Source organism: Stegodyphus dumicola, chromosome 12 (assembly GCF_044657685.1).
Source record: "Stegodyphus dumicola isolate Sdum_Otavi_A_Nest chromosome 12, ASM4465768v1".
Lineage (NCBI taxonomy): Eukaryota > Metazoa > Arthropoda > Arachnida > Araneae > Eresidae > Stegodyphus > Stegodyphus dumicola.
This window is the reverse complement of record NC_140779.1, coordinates 112,582,292-112,599,619: the sequence shown is the minus strand read 5'-3', so window position 1 is coordinate 112,599,619 and position 17,328 is coordinate 112,582,292.

Here is a 17,328-nt window from a genome sequence, read left to right as displayed (position 1 = left end):
TTATTTTAAACCTTCTTCTGCAGTATTTGTTCTTAAAGACCTAGCCAGTATTCGCTACTCGGTCTTTTCAATACGGTTTACAGTGAATGCTCCTGGAAAGGCACGAAGGCTCTACATGTCTTAAGAAAGACATCTTTATATCCTATGTGGGTATACACTGGTGTGCAAAAATTAAGGACGAGACGGTTTTTTCAATATAACTTTGTACAAAAGCTTTCCAAATCAACACATTTAATACCGTAAAATCCCCAATACGTAAGGACATGAGTAATGTAAGCAACACTTACTAAAAGAGAAATCAGAGGGATAAAAAGAAGCTTTATTGAAAACGTAGCATGGAGCGCAATGCGACTGAAGGCCGAAACATCTCTGTGATGGGTGTCCAGCAAGAAACATCCGGTCTTTAATAGGGGATATGATCTCCCCTGACTGTTAGGCAGGTTTCACAGCGTCTGCCCATGCTGAGAATGAGGGTGTCAATGAGTTGTTGAGGCATTGCTGCCCATTTGTCTTGCAGCGCCAATTGAAGCTCCGGGATCGTTACTGGTGGTAAGGTACGAGCTGCCAAGCGTCTGCCTAGAAAATCCCATACATGCTCGATGGGATTGAGATCCGGAGATATTGCCGGCCAATCCATACGTTCAATATCCTCACTCTCTAAGAGCTGTTCAGCAGCTACTGTGCGATGACATGGTCCATGAAAAGGAACTGCTATGAAAAGGAACCATGAAAAGGAAATCCATGAAAAGGAACTGCGGACCCATAGCGCCTCTAAAAAGACGCACATATGGAAGAGGAATCTCGTTACAATAACGGGTCCCGCTGACTGAACCTGCGTCGAAGATGTGAAGGTCTGTACGACTACCAAGCATGATGCCTCCCCAAACGAGAACACCGCCACCTCCATACCTGTCCCTTTCAATGATGTTCGAGGGATGATTGCGGCTTCCCCGCTCTCTCCAGATGAGTATGCGATGAGAATCGCTACTCAGACTGAATCTGCTCTCATCTGTAAAGAGTACTCGTCCCCATTCATTGTCTCTCCAATTCCGGTGTTCCCGGCACCACAGAGAACACCTTCTCCGATGGGCAGGCGTTAGAGGTACACACCGTACAGGGCGTCGTGCAAACAGACCACCACCGTGCAGTCTCCTGGCCACGGTAAAACGCGATATCGGTCGTCCAGTCGCCTGTGTTGTGTGTCTAGCGATTTCTCCCGCTGTCTGCAGCCTGTTTCTTCTGGCCTGTAAGGCAATATACCGGTCATCTGCGGGTGTGGTTCCTCGTGGACGACCACTACTAAACCCGCGGATAGCTGTTCCTGTAGTTTGAAATTGTCTCCAAAGTCGTGAAACGATGCTGTGAGCAATTCCGAACTCTGCAGCCACACGTGTCACACTGCGGCCTTCCTCCAATTTCCCAATGATTCGACCTCGGGTAAAAGCATCCAAATGTCGTCTAACAGATTGATTATTCGCCATTTCTCGCTGAGGCAGCAACTCGGTGTGATTTTAACTGCTATACGGCGTGCAATCTCTTTGCCAGAAATACTGATCTCACACCGACAACATGCTTTATACTACTCAGACACTCCCCCATTACGTCTACCTGCATATTTGCGCATGTGCTACCGTACATCATCTTACTTAATCTCCTGATTGGTCTTTCTGTCCGCTTTGCCTCTTCGTTCAGCTGATATGCTAATTTTCGACTTCGTCCTTAACTTTTGCACACCAGTGTATGTTCTCCCGAATGCGTATCAGGTTTGACCCATGGTTTTTCTGATTGCGGTCTGCATGTAGCTACTAGTCACAACTTGTATTACTTAACGTGGAAATTAAGTAGACATTGACAGTACATTTTATATAATCTCACTATCTGTGTGTTTTCACTGGGTGGAGGAATTATGAGCAAAGTTGGAGTTTATGCTGTAAGGATTATGCTAATTTTATTAACAGTTAAATTTTAAGTTCCTTTCCTGTCGATTCTTAACTTCAACTTACGACTTCCGACCAAAGCGTAGTTTTAGAATCACGTCTGAATACATAATGAGGAAGAGCGGTATTTAACAGCGTAGTTCTATTTGCTGAGTTAGAGAGAATCAGAGTTTCTGATTAGGGCGCGTCTGCCTTTTGTCTACTCTCTCTCAAACCTGTTATTACGCTCGGCCGTACTCACGCCCTTGATAGCTTCGCAGTCATTTCATGTTTAAAAGGCCAACTGATAGCTTCGGCTATATCTCTTTAGTTTAGACTAGTTTTACTTTACTTCTTAGCCTCTTAAGTTCAAGCTGAAGTATCAGCTTTTATTGTACACTCCAAGACGGAGTTCTGAATAATAAAGGGTTAATTACCCTTCTTTCTTGTTGTTTCTTGTCACACGAACTCAATCGATTATTCGCTTATAAGTTCTTAAGATTCTTCACGTTCAACAGTAACTTAGCGTTTACAAAGTGGGAGAACTCTATAATGTTCAAAACTAATCAATTTTTGTGAAAACGTGATTTGGAACTGAATTAGTGTTGTTTATATTTTGGAGCAATGGTTTGCGATATTAACATAAATTTGACACATGTGTAAAATTAAGCGAAAAATGTGGAACAAAATGTAAAATACAAGTCTACTGAAGTGAATATGTGAAATCTGTAATAGTTTAAAGCTAAATCAAGTCTTATTAACCAATTCAGTTAGCAAGGAAGAATGCCGGAGTTAAGGTAGTCATTAACTATGAAATATATAAATTAAGAAGGAGAATGAATCTATGAAATATATAACTGAGGCGTTATGAATTACATAAAGAAAGCTTTTGGCAGACCAACAGCCCTTAAATGTCTGGAAATTAATGAGTAGGGTGCCTGAATTACGTAAAAGAAAACGTGGATATTGAGCTAACTGTAACAAAAATATTATTCACATGAATATAATGGAGAAGGCGAGGAAAAAGAATATTATAACACAGCAAATTAAATCTGTTAACGAATGTTCAGTTCTATAAATGAAACGGATTTCCTTTAAGTAAGAGAACAATTCTTGTATGGCATTTACCGCAAGAAGTACTCTGAAATGTTATTGGATTATCACAGATTTGAAGGACAGTAAATAAGTAAGTACAGTAAGCTTATTAGCGGTAAATTAAAAAATAAATAAAGCTTATTAATCACAATTATATTCTTAATAACCTGAAAATTCAGGTTAAGAGACCCCTTTATTTTTAATGAGCCTCGCAATAAAATAATCTAAGACTATGCTAGCGAGTATTATCTGTGCTGTAGAAGAGTACAAAGGATAAGAATCTAGGCAGTGTGTACAGTGATGTTAGATAATAGTGAATGTTGAAGGTAGAAACTGTCACTGTCGAAGTAAAGAATAAATTGTCATTTTTGACTTTAGACAGTTTAGTTGCAATTCGAAGAGAGATCAACAATAATTCCAGAACGACATACATTTGGTGTCTTGCATCTGTCTGGTTTATTAAATAAAACTCATCTTAGAAAATCTACGAGGATGAATGTCATCGAAGTTATTTTAACCAGAACCAGAAAAAAGTGCCTCGCATAGAATTAATTTTATTAGAAATTTTAAGTGCTAGGGTCCTCGTTAATAGGGGATTTATAATAAAGATCATCCAATATGCGCGTTAAGGAAAAGAAGCAGAAAAGTGAATAAACACGGAACTTACTGTTTTTTCAATTTTTAACCCAAAAAGGACTTTTGTTCTGAATGGGATATTATTCTACAAACAGTATTTTGAGTTGAATCACTATAGAGGCATATCACCTTTTAAATTTCTACCGCCAAATATTCTATCTGTATCTGTGTAATATAGCTATCTGTATGTATTATATTTTAAGAAATTAAGTGATGAAGAATATGAATGAATGTATCAATATTTCTGGCATAGTAAAAAAACAACGGTACCTTGAGCCATCAAATTTTGAATAACGTAGTACGGAATAAAACGGAATAACGTAGTACGGAATAAAACATTTTTATCTCCAGTACACGAGTCTGTTTATAGGAAATTCTAAAGATAACCTGTTTTTAAATGTTTCGCGATTTTGCTTTTGAATCGAATTTTATGTGGCGTAAGCGTTAAAAACGTGATATTTAATAAATAATGTAAACACACTAAATGTAAATAATAAAAAGACAGAAAAAGCTTAGTAAGAAAACTGAACATTCATATGATAAACTGAGAAAAGACTGAAGAAACCAAGAATAACTCCCTGGGCGAACTTCTTAATTTTTAGCAACCTATTTTCCTCTGTGCAAGAGCGGGAAAAAAGTGCGTCGTTCATACTCTGAAATAATTTTATAAAAGTAATAAAAGTGCTTAAAGAATATTTGGCGTTATTATCGCTCATAACGAATATGCCAAACAAAACGTACCAAAATGTAAATCAGGAAATTAAAAATAAAACGCAAATGATGTGCCGTTATGCTTAGTAAATCTACTTTAAGTTGACGGTAAAAATTTTATAGGTTATAATTCAACATGGTTTTCGAAACATTTATAATAATTATTTGAAAAAATAAATTTAAAAAATAAAAAATCGGTGAATTTTATTTGGAATGAACCTAAATTTCAAAATGTGAAAGGAAGAATCAAATGCGTTTAATAAAAAAGATATATTAATAAATATGCGCCAAATTTAATTAACATGAACGAGCTAAAATTTTGAGAGCTAATTTTGTAAAAACTACTCGTGCCAGTTTTACAAAACTTGGCACTTTGGCATAATTTGAGTCACAGAATCGAAATATAGAAAACCGTGGTACGTTATTTCATGAAAAAGTCCGAAAACTGCTATAAGTTGTTTGATTGTTTTATCGGGATCTAGGGGATAACCTGTAGCCAATATTTAATTCTTTTCTCGCAAAATACTCGAAACTAAAAAAAAAAGACGGAATATAATTTTGGATAAATCTGTAAATTGAACAGTTATTATTCTTTCTTAAATATTCGCTAACTGAACATTTTATTTTGGACGTCTGAAATTTAAATTCATTACTGATATGTTTTCAATAATGATAATAAAAACAAACAATTATAATGTTTGTTTTTTGGAAAACACTTGTTAATAATGAAAATTTAGTTAACTCGAAAAATAAAATTGGAAATTTAAGAAAGGCATTTAGATTACACGGAGATAAGTTTTTAAGTTTTTAATTAGGTATTCTCCTTAATAAATGCAATTAATTAAGTGAAGGGCATTAAAAAAGCCCAGCCTTTATTTACAAGTATTTCCAAGAAATGCCTCATTCTTTTAAATAATTCCGAACAAGTGCTTTGCAAAAAATATCTATCTTTCAAATAATCCAGACATTTTTGCAGAAACATTTCCCAGACGATAGTTTGGTTTTGTTACATTTTTTTGATTCTGATTCCAAGAGTAAAACACACATTATAGTCTTACATACTTTTAAAACTGTTCAATGCGAGTTAGGGTGTAGAAGATATTTAATTAATTTATTATCAAACAAAAAAGATTTTACTATTCTTTAGTCTTCCTAATGTTTAGTTAGATAATTAGTTAAAGTCTTCCTAATGGTTAATACTTATTTGTTCAGCTGTAAGACATTTTACTGCATATATTTATCGTCTCTTGCTAAAAACTATTTGTAAAGCAATTTAGAAAGAAAGGCGAAACTAAGACGCTTACATTCCAATAAATTATCGAAATTTGAAAATCTCTTTACTTAAGTTTTAATTGAAGTAATAATTCAAAAGGAAAGCAAAACAAGATACTGGAGTAAACATACACTCGTTATAAAATTAGCAAAGCAACAGTTCTTGTGTATGGCGTAGACTTAGTCAAGAAATCAGCCGATTTTCAGAGCAAACAGGTACAGGTTCCTCTTCACCAGAGCAAAGAAATCTGCATGGCTAATCCGAAAAACCCTGATGAAGAGGGACGTGTGCCTGTTTGTCCTTGAAATCGATCGAGTTCTTGATTAAATCTGCGCCAAACACAAGTTTGTTGCTCTGGTAATTTTATGTTCACTTTGACGTGTTTCTTTTCTGTCTTGATGTACTCATTACGTGATTTATTTAAGATTTTACTAATTTCTAAAAATTAAAATGAATAACCTATATTTTTTAATAATATATAAAATTCCTTAACGGTGTTCTTTTATGAAAGTATTTATTAATGCAACAAACTTTGTCCTTGATACAAAAGTAGAATCACCGACTTTTGTAGGAAAATTGTTACCGTTAAATATTTGTGTTAACGGTAGGGACGAGTTCAAGTATTCTTACAAATAATACTTTTACGCAAGTAAATAATATATAATAAAATTAGAAAAGGAGCAATAAAAACAGAAGACGGAATAAACATAAAAATATATGCTTATCTATTCAGAATTCTGGGTAGTTAGCGAGATATAGTAATGATATAATTAACAAAAATATAATAAAATACATAGAGTTTCGTAAACCCAAATATAAGTTTCTTTTGTGATATACTACAGTAAGATGCATAAATAGAAACAGAAGCATAAAGAATTTAGGGAAATTATTTTACTTGAATTACTGGAGAAATACATGAAACATTGTCTTCGGAGTAAGCAGAATGGACTAAATCGTCTTCATGTGATATTTGGTATTCTAGTCATGTTGTCTCTTTTAGCTGTTATAAAAACATGTTTTGATAAGTCTAATAATAAATATTAGACTATTACAAGATTTCCAACTCTAAAATTATGCGATGTTTGGTCTGAAATTGATATTAAAACTGCATGAAAGTCTTAAAACAAATCCCACCGTAAAGCTGATTTTTGCTTAATTTTAAATATAACTTCTACCTGGGAAGGGATAATAGGACCTACTTTCTATGCTGTAATAATTTCGTTAATTTATCAAGCAAATATCTTTAGTGAATTCTATGAATTTAAGAACTTCTTTTCACTCGCTGTGGGAAAATCACTATCTTCCGTAATATGACGATGATGACGTTACCATCATTCTCGAGATAAGGGTGAGATAATTACAGTGCTTAGGCTCTTATTACACCCATTCATAATCTTGCGATTAATGATGCTGAAGAGATAACCTCTGCTACTGCCCAGCTGGTAATGGATGATACAGAAATCTAAGCAAAATATGGCCGCTAATATATATAAAGCTTACTATCTTACAGATCCCTTAATCTGTTCTCCGTGCAGGTAAAATTGAAAGCTGCTTTAAATTTACACTATTATTACTCTAAAATACCGAGAGAATTAAACAAAAGCTGCAATTTGCGAATTCATATGCCTGAAAATAAAACACGTATTTAAAATTAGGCCTACTCTGGTACATAAATTGAATAAAGCCAACGATTTCGAACATACATACCGCTTTATCAGGAGCAAATCACTTCGACGGAATGGTAGAAGAAAATTCAACTTTTAGTATGTAGTGAACATTTAATAAAAAACTTCGTTATTTTAATATTTCTTTTGTATGCTATATCTTTCAATGATCCTGCGTTTTCTCAAATGTTTGCGAAGATTTCAAGTTCTTAAGAGAAAGAATTCATTCATGATCAGTGCAAATAAGGAATGCTTCAGCATTCAAAAGTTTAATTAATGGTTATGAATATGCTATAATTTTTCAATGATTTTAGAATTGAGCTGACACCCTTCATTGATTCTAAGGTCCTGGAAAAACATAAAGTGGTTAATGTTTTCTTTAGCAATTGAAAACGTAAGAAATTCAGCATGTGTACTCTATTTCAAAGATAAAAATTGCTTTTCAGTTCTGTTATTTGTGTTGTCGTTTGAAGTTGGAAGATTGTTTATGTAGTAGGTTACCTTAATTCCTTTGTAGCGCTTCTGTTTATTAAAGAAATGGCATTATAGAGAAGTGTAATTCTTAATAACAGGCAGTTCAATATTTTTAACAGAAGCCACAAAGATTATTAGTCCAAAAGGGACGTCAGAACCGAATGGGACATTAAGAACCGTTCCCACTGGGGTTTATCTGAGATAACGGAGTCAGTTCCATGTGTCGACTAGCTCTGTTATGCCTGCAGTACAGATTTTTCAATTTGCTGCTCAATGGGCAAAATCTGGTTTTGAAGATGGGTCGGCTACGTCAGTTGTATTCGTTAGCTCAGATAAATTCCTATGGGAAAGGCCTTCAAGTCTCCAAACAGCATTTTGCATAGAAACTCTAGTGCGTTGTATCACTTTTTAAATTGTTGTCACCAAATATTACAGCTCTTTATTTTATTTAAAGATGTTAAATAATGAAGAAATTGTATGAATGCATGTATGTTTTTCTCAGTGTGAAAAAGAGGTATATAGAGCTATCAAATTTTAAATCACGCAAAACGTTAATAATAAAAAGATGAAGACACCACGCGATTTCCTTACTTCCTTGTATTGCCTGTTAAATTATACACATTTTTCGCTGCAATTTACTTAAATTTATTCCCTCGAATTTAATTGGAGATGTGTTTCTCATTCAATTAATTTAGTTTTCACTACGCAGTAAGGCAAAAATACATAAAATCTCAAAATATCTTCATTAAAAATTCAAAAAAATATAGAAAAACATAAAATATCAAATATAGTTAAAACAATAAAAAAATTACAATTAAAATTAGAGTTTCTATGCGAAAGAAAGCAAATCGGGCTGTTGGCAAGAAGGCAGAGTTTTCTGTTCACAAAACTGAAAGTTTACTTTTGGTCCCACTCGGCAAAAAATACTGAAGGTGCAGAAACTGACTTAATTCACTATTCAGGTAAGTCTAAAATGTAAAAAAAATATGGCTGCTCCGTTAGGCTTAGCCGCACTTAAACAACTTTTAAATTGTTAACAATTCTACAACTATTGCATGCAGATTAACTAAATCATAAACACCTTAACCGGAGCATAAAAACAACATAATTCAATCATTTTTAAAGCAAAAAACTCAAATTTTACCAACACATAAGAATAAAAAATACTGATCTTACCGAGCTGAGTAACAGAGCGGGTATATATATATATATTTAGTCCTGCCGATTATAACCCAAAGAAGAGGTTCACAACTACATGTTATAGTAGCCCTAGATACAAAATTTCGACGTTTCCGTTTTTGAGTTATGCGAGATACATAGATACATACATACGTACAGACGTCACGAAAAAAATCTCTTCTGAATCCATATTAAATCCATTCGTACAACCCGTTATCACAAAAAGTATCTTTTATTCTGTCCTTACGCACAGATGTTACTGAAAACTATTGTTAAATTATGTGAATGCCTATTGATAGCGGTCAAATTGGATATTTTAATTGAAATGCGATACCCGAAATGAAATGCGATCCCTTTACTTAGAACAATGAAAGTAAAAGAAAAAAAAGCTTCGTAAAGCCATCTTAGTAAGAAAGCTGAACACTGATATGATGAACTGAGAAAAGAATGAAAAATGTATGCCAATACTTAACGTTGCAGTGAGAATTCTAAACAAACGTATACGGCTATGCTACTTTAAAGCTTTTGCAATTTTGCTGTTGAATTGTATGTAAGTGAGAATAAAATCATGCTTAATAATAAAGCTAAAACGACTAAAAAAACGGGTTGGTAGGAATGAGTGTAGCAGCAAACCAGTGACTGCCAGCTCAACGAGAATATAAAAAAACCTAAACAAACCGTTTTGGGTCACCATTTAAATCTGAAATCGTTCAGATTTCTTTTTGTAATTTTTTAAAATTTATTTTTTATGTATTTATTTATTTATTTATTTGAGTTTTTTACAGTTATGTTATATCTTAGCCTGAAACAATTTCTAAAATGTAGTCATGATATAAATTTTTTATCTGGATCGTTACTAGAGTGATAGCTATAAAATTTTTACATGTTTGATTACATCACAATTACATAGTGAAATCTCAGATTTCATAAACCCTGCCTTTGAAAAAAAAATTCCCCTAAAATATTTGTTCATAATGAATTGCTAGGTGCAAATATTCTTCAAAAATTGAAACCGCTATTATTGCATTTTTCTTTGTAAAGGAAAGCTATTGCGCAGAATTTATTTCCGTCTAATACTGAGTTTAGGTAGTAAAATCCGAAGAACGTATATTTGGACATGTCGGAATCGAATAACGCTTCTGTTTACACGAAATACTGCACAACATATCTTCAAAGTTGTCTGCATCAGTGTTTTAGATAGGACTGAAACACTTCCTTCAGAATCAAGTTTGCTTTTTCATTCAGTATTTCCAATCATAATTAATTTATAGGATAGTCTGCAACTGCAATATATCATTGGAAATTTCAGAAACAAACTTCTTAAACGCATTCCGAATCATTTTCTTCTTTTCTTTGCTGGGTGAGCTCTGCGAATCGAAAGAGTCTTATTCATAGTTTTCTAATTTTTTTTTAGATTTTGCTTAAAACTTGAATATTAATGTCTTTCATAAACTTTGATTTAATACTTTTTATTTTTATTTCTCATCTATATTTCACAGTCTATGTAATACTTCTGCAAGTCGAAAGACTACATCAGAAACTGAAAGAATTTTCAATTACCCTCTTGAGAGAGAAATGCACATTTGCTTATTTTATAACTATTAAGATTAAGCAGTTTATTTTGTTTGAATTTAAAGGATTATAACAATTAATGATTGCTCAAAAACCGGTATTGTCAGTACGCATTTTATTTCGCTTTTATATCTTTTTAAAGATGATAGAACTACCTCTAAAAAGGCATTTGTAAGGTACTTTTTCCCTCCTTTCTGCATGCCTCCGTGGTACAACGGTAGCACACTCGATGCACATTCGAGAGGTACAGGTTCGAATCTCGGCAAGGGCACTGCTTATTTTGCATGTCTTCTGCTTAAAAAGAGTCCTAATGACTCCACAAAGGCGTCCGAACAGAAAATGGGGTTGATTCTTCACCATCAGGTTTTGCGATTTGTCCTAATCCCCAGTCGTCCTTTAAAAGAGGGAGTATGTAAGATATTTTGTCCCTTCGTTTTGCATGTAAACTGTAGCACACTCGGCTTGTACTCAAAATGTCCAGGGCGTCAACATTGCTCATGTCTCATGTGTCCTGCTTCAAAAAACGAAATCCTAATGACTCTACATAGAAATTTGTCATTTATTGTTATTGGCAATAACAAATGACATTTATGGTTTACACTAATAATGATAAACCCATCCATTGGGCTGAATTAGCATCTCGATGTTTAATTTTCCTCACATAAGTTATTAAATGTAGGCAAGAATAGCACATAATCTTAAAAAATTGTTGACGTTTAAATGTTTTTCTGCTACCCATATAGAGCATTTGAAAATATGGATCAAAGTGCTTCGCATAATATACCATTTTCTTACGCGGATAAAAGAAATTTGCTTCTGGACAACAATTATCTGAAGTAATTTATGGTTGCTTTAGAACTTCATTTCTTAAAAAATGTATTCGAAGAAACAAATTGTATATTGATGAACTAAAAGTATTACTATTTCCTAGGATTTTAAAAGTATTGTTATAGAAGAAATAATTATCTAGTTTAAGTAAATGCACAGTGCTTACAAATAACATTTTATTCATAGGCACAATACTTGCGAATAAGCTGCCATTTTTAAATATGTATTACAGCTTGTCCGTATGAAATTTCAATTTTTTAAAAAATAATTCTTAAATTTGTTCCGCAGTTTTACGAGACTAAAAATTAGATAGAAGCAACGTATTAGCACGTTTCCTTTATTATATTTATGTTCGTCTTTTATGCTGAAAAAAATCGATATTGAGGAAAAAAAATAAATAGAATTACAATAAATTAACATTTTATTTGTTCTTCGTCAATCGTTTTGAATTTATTACTTAAGGCAAAATTTTCAGTTCAACAGATAAGCATTTACTCTGGAATGCAATTAAGTTTTGTCACGTAACAAAACTATTCTTTTTGGATGCAAGTCTGGAATGATAAGACATGCTGTTTTATTGTTTTTTTTTTTTTTTTGAGACGGCAGAAAAACGTCGCACTTTCACAATGCATTCCGCTTTGGAATTTAAGAGAAATAAATGCTTTATAAAGTAGGACAAAGAAAAAAATTTTGTCTAAAGTAGGAAAACAAAATTATTATTGGAAGGTTACGAATTAAGTTCAAATGACATAAACATAACTTAGATTTGCTTGAATACGCTGCTAAGATATATATATCGAATGGCAGGCACCTACTTTTTTTTTACATTTGTCACTTAAGCCAGAAGTGGTGGCCATTTTATTGTGGAGGCACCTAATAGGCGGTCACCGTTGCCTCCTATGAGGGAACAAACAACTTACATCCATGCCTTCTCCGGGATTCGAACCCAGGCCTTTCGGAATCGCAGTCAATTCCACTAGCCCCTATACCGTTTGAGCGTCTGCTGAGATGTATGAGATTTCCCAAAATGCTTTCTATATTTACAGGATATTCATTGAAAATGCTGTAAAACGGCATTGGACTTGAAATAGCTTCAGAAGTGTAATATTTCAACCACATTTCATACAACATTTTAAAAATATTTTACATTCGTAATGTCAGACAGCTTGATGATTTGTATTAGAGTTTTGACAAGATATTGGATTTCAGTACTTGAAATCCTTTACATCAAACCAACAAATTTTACATAAACTGTGAAATGTAAGTGAAAAATAAAAATAAAAGTATTAACTCAAAATTTATCAAAGGCATTAATATGTAAGTTTTAAGCAAAAGCTTAAAACATTAGAAAACTATGAATGGATTTTCAGATCGTTTTTGGAGTAAGTGCTCTTGACAGCATATATAAAATAACTTCTGTGAAAGTTCAGAATGAACCAAAATAAAAAAAATATATAGTTGCCTCGAAATCTCGAAAGGACTTTCTCATCAATAACAATAAATGTTCTGTGCTAATGGAACAAATGACTTGTTTCTCTTGCGATTTTGAGTCTTCTTAACAGATGTTTAAATCTCTTTTGTTTATTTTACGATTTTTAGCCCATCAGATGTTGACCCGCACGATGGCGTCTCTGTGCTTTCTAATATTTTTTCTATAGGTGTAAAGGCAAAATGAATATCAGATTTTAGATGATAAAAGTAGGATTTAAGTAAGAGACACTGAAAATCTCATAGAGAACATTCGATCAGAAGTTAACGTAAATGAACATTAAAGGAATAGATCCATCAGTATTTATTTATTAATTTTGTAAATTTAGGCTACTAAGCTTCAAAGAAGTACCTTTAAAAACTGTTCTGAAAAATAAAATATGCAGCGAAGGAATTTTAATGCACTACCCGATACTGAAAATTCAACACCAAGAAGGAGTGGCCAGAAAGTGATGAAACATTAAGATAAACAAAGAGAGACAGGAATGAACAATAAGCAATATTCTTTTCGAAATGGTATGCATAATACAAAGCGAAAACAGCGTCGGCTTAGTAAGTTATAAGACCATCTTGGACGACGTTACACGAAGCAACAATTCTAGGTACAGAGTTAATGACAGTACGGATTGTGTCTTGAGAATTCGCTGTCCACCATGTGCCAAAGTTCATCTTCTAAACGCGGCAATGGCAGGGTCTGCAAATGGTGTCCAATCACATCCCAAATGTTTTCGATCGGTGAGAGATCAAAAGAGAACGGTGGCCAGGCAAGCATTTGTACACCTCGCAGAGCACGTTGGCTGATGCGAGCAGTGTATGGTTGGGAGTTATTCTGCTGGGGGTATAAAGGGCACTGGGCACTCCCTAAAGGTAAGGGAGTGTCATCCACCGCAGCTCATCATCCACCTTCAGTTCGGCCATCATAGGGACCTCTATATGAACTAGAGGTGACCTTAAATCTCCTGTACACCAAACCATGATGCCCGCGTTGTCGCGTGATCATGGTTACAATTTCTGGAGGTTTTCGTGCCCTCTCTTTTCGATCCCCTGTGATTGCAAGTTCTAAACCTGACTATGGGTTTAGCTATAAGTCGATCTCCATGGTTCCTATGGCGCAGATGCTTTATCAGAATTGAATGTTTTTTAATTTATATTTTATTTTAATTTCATAAATTTTGATCATCTCACCTTGTGTTTGGCGCGTCATAATCATCTTTGGTTTTGCGCCAAAAACTCCACCCACTCACTCACTTTAATTTATATTTGGCATTGCATTTGCGTCCGAGGGGGTGAAAATTAACTACTAAAAAAACGCAAATGCCCTTTTTTTCCCATGTTAATTCCTGGGCAGAAACAAATAACCTAAAAACGAAAAGGGGCGCGAACATATCTGAAATTCTATCAGATATTTTGAAGGAAAACTGTTTCATTTGTTTCCGGTTTTCATTCCCTGGATTTCCTGTTCTGGCAATATAGAACATACAGCTAATTCAGGTAAAGATTTATTATAATTCAGGTAAAGACTTGTGCATTAAGCGCACAGATGAAACTTATGTACTGCTATGTCCTGAGCAAGCATTTTATATATTTATTTCTTTATTATTATTATTTATTATATTTTTATACATTTATTTCTTTATTATTATTACTTATTCTTGTTTTTATACATTTATTATTATTATTATTATTATTATTATTTATTCTATTTTTATACATTTATTTCTTTATTATTATTATTTATTCTATTTTTATACATTTATTTCTTTTTTATTATTATTTATACTATTTTTATACATTTATTTCTCCATTATTATTATTTATTCTGTTTTTATATATTAATTTTTTTATTAAATTACAAAACATGTCCTTTTCGAGTTAATAGGATGAAATAATATAAAAGAATTTTTTTTGTCGTAGGATTACGTTCCTTCATAATGGTCTGATGGGAAGGCAAAACTTAAGACGCTATTTGAAGTGTGTACGAATGTTTATACCTTCGAAACTACAAATGTTACAATTAATCTAAATGTATCATTAGATGAATGAAAGAGCACATAGTTTTTAAAATGCGGGGTAAAATAGGATATAGTTATAGTAACGCGTGAAATATAGCGAAATTTCGGTGAAGTCATAGCTCCATGCACATGCGCAACTGCGTGTATGTAAGCGGCAAGGTCGTCTGGTAGACAGTCCAGTGTGTTCGGTTGGTGTTTGCTGTATTCTATTTTATTTCACCAAACTATTGGGGTTGCGATTTATGGAAATTTAACAAGTGTAGCAGATTGTGTACCAATAGAATTTAAGGTTAAACAGCTTAACAGAATACAGGATTCAGAAGCGGGCGATATTTTTATGATTGATGTAATTGTTATGGACAGTCAAGATATATTTTAACATGCCTATGTATTCATCCAGTTGTTAATTTAAGGAGTTTTGAAGATATTCATGTTTAGATTACTAATGAAATATTCTGTGACTACTTTATACGTGGATGAAGAGTTTACTGTAGATATAGAAGTTCCTATTATTTTGATGGGAGATTACAATGTAGATATCAAACAAAATTAAAATGCATTTGATTTTATGAAACACCATTTTAATCTAGATATGGTACCAAGTAACTATCCAAATACACTTAGGAATTCATTTATAAATTTAACATTTACTATGAATATAAATGCACGCATCGTAAAATATGTATCTAATTTCTCATATCATCGACCAACTTTACATAGGGCCATTTTGAATGAATAAATCTAATAAATAAAGAATAAAGTATTTGTGCATGCAAAATCTTTTGTTTTATGACATCCTTTGTTTTATGACATTTTGTACTATAACATCCTCGTACTTCCGTTAGTAATCCTACGTATTAAAAACCAGCGGCGCTTTAAACTAACAGAGAGAGCCTACCCTCAATTCTTATCATTATTACTATTATTTGGCTTCGCCATTTTGTAAAGCGCATTTTGAAAGTAAGGTTTTAAATTTCTGGGGTACTAATTCTTAAACTAATAGATTTATTATTATATTATATATTATTATATATAAATATATAAAATAATAATAATTGTAATATAATTTATAATATATATATATATACAAATATGTATATATATATATACGTACATATATATATCTATAATTATTTATAAATATATATCTCTCTATATATAAACATATATCTATAAATTTAGATATATCTATAAAATATCTACAAATATATATATATATATATATATATATATATAAAATATCTACAAATATATATATATATATATATATATATATGTAGCATTTTAGAACTTTAAAGTTAAACGTTTAGAGATGAAATTTTTCGATTGCAGTTTTAGTTCTTTTCTGCAATATTTTAGGAATAAATACTCTGAAAAGAAATCTTAATAAACTTGTAAGAGATTTCTTGCGTAAAATAGTTACGCTAAAAATTGTAATATTAGAGGATTTGTTTTTTCATTTATGCTTTTTTGTAATTTTTCAATGATAATTTTTTGTGTGTAATTTAAATGTTATTTTATGTTTTTCTGTCTTTAATTTTGCGTTGTATATCTAGAGATTTAAGGAATATTTTTCATTCCCTTTCAGTACACTGTACATTAAATACATACATTTTCTAAACTAATTATAAAAGGAACATGAAAGTCCTTGTAGGAATGTATTCCAAATAATACATTGTATAATATGGAAATGGAAATGCGCAATGTAATTAGTTCGGAAAATTAATTTGTACTACGGGAATTCATAACGCTGAAGAAGCCGAGTGAAGTAATTAGTTAAAGAAAGTAATTTCGGAACAAATGTTTGCCATTTAAAATAAACTTATTAACTCTTGGTTGTATGTTCTACTATGCAATTTAAGATTAAATGCCAGAGAGCAAAGAGTGCTGTATATGCGAGATCTGATATCACTTGCTTATTCATAAAATCAAAAGAAAATTCATGAAAATTCTGTAAGCTCTGAAATGGCTACCGATGGAAAGGCTGCATAGTCAGCAGAGGAAAATAAAATGGGATATTTTTTGTTTGGATTATGTATAGTATTGTTTCGTGCGTACGGGTTCGTTATGAAATGAATGCACAAGTCCGAGGAAAAATGAACAAAAATTTATTATTATCACAACAAAAATGCTTAAATTTTCTCAAATTATCATGCAGTATTACAATATCTCACAGTAGTTATCTTTTAACTACTCAAATATCCAATAGAACGTAATTCAAAACAGCTAAAGAACGCTAATCCGCGAATTCGCTACAATCAACAAGAGCAGTCTTCTAAACAACAACAAACTAAGCAACTCCTACAAACTGAGATGTTTTCCTCCTTTTATAAGATTTTAAAATCACACGCTAGAATTTTCCAGTACTTTCTCGAAATCAAAAAGAGATATTTATTTATTTAATGCACGCGCTCTTGTATTTTCAATTTTCAGGCTTAGCTTTCTTTTAATATTCGTCACGCGCTGCACTGCGCGAGAAA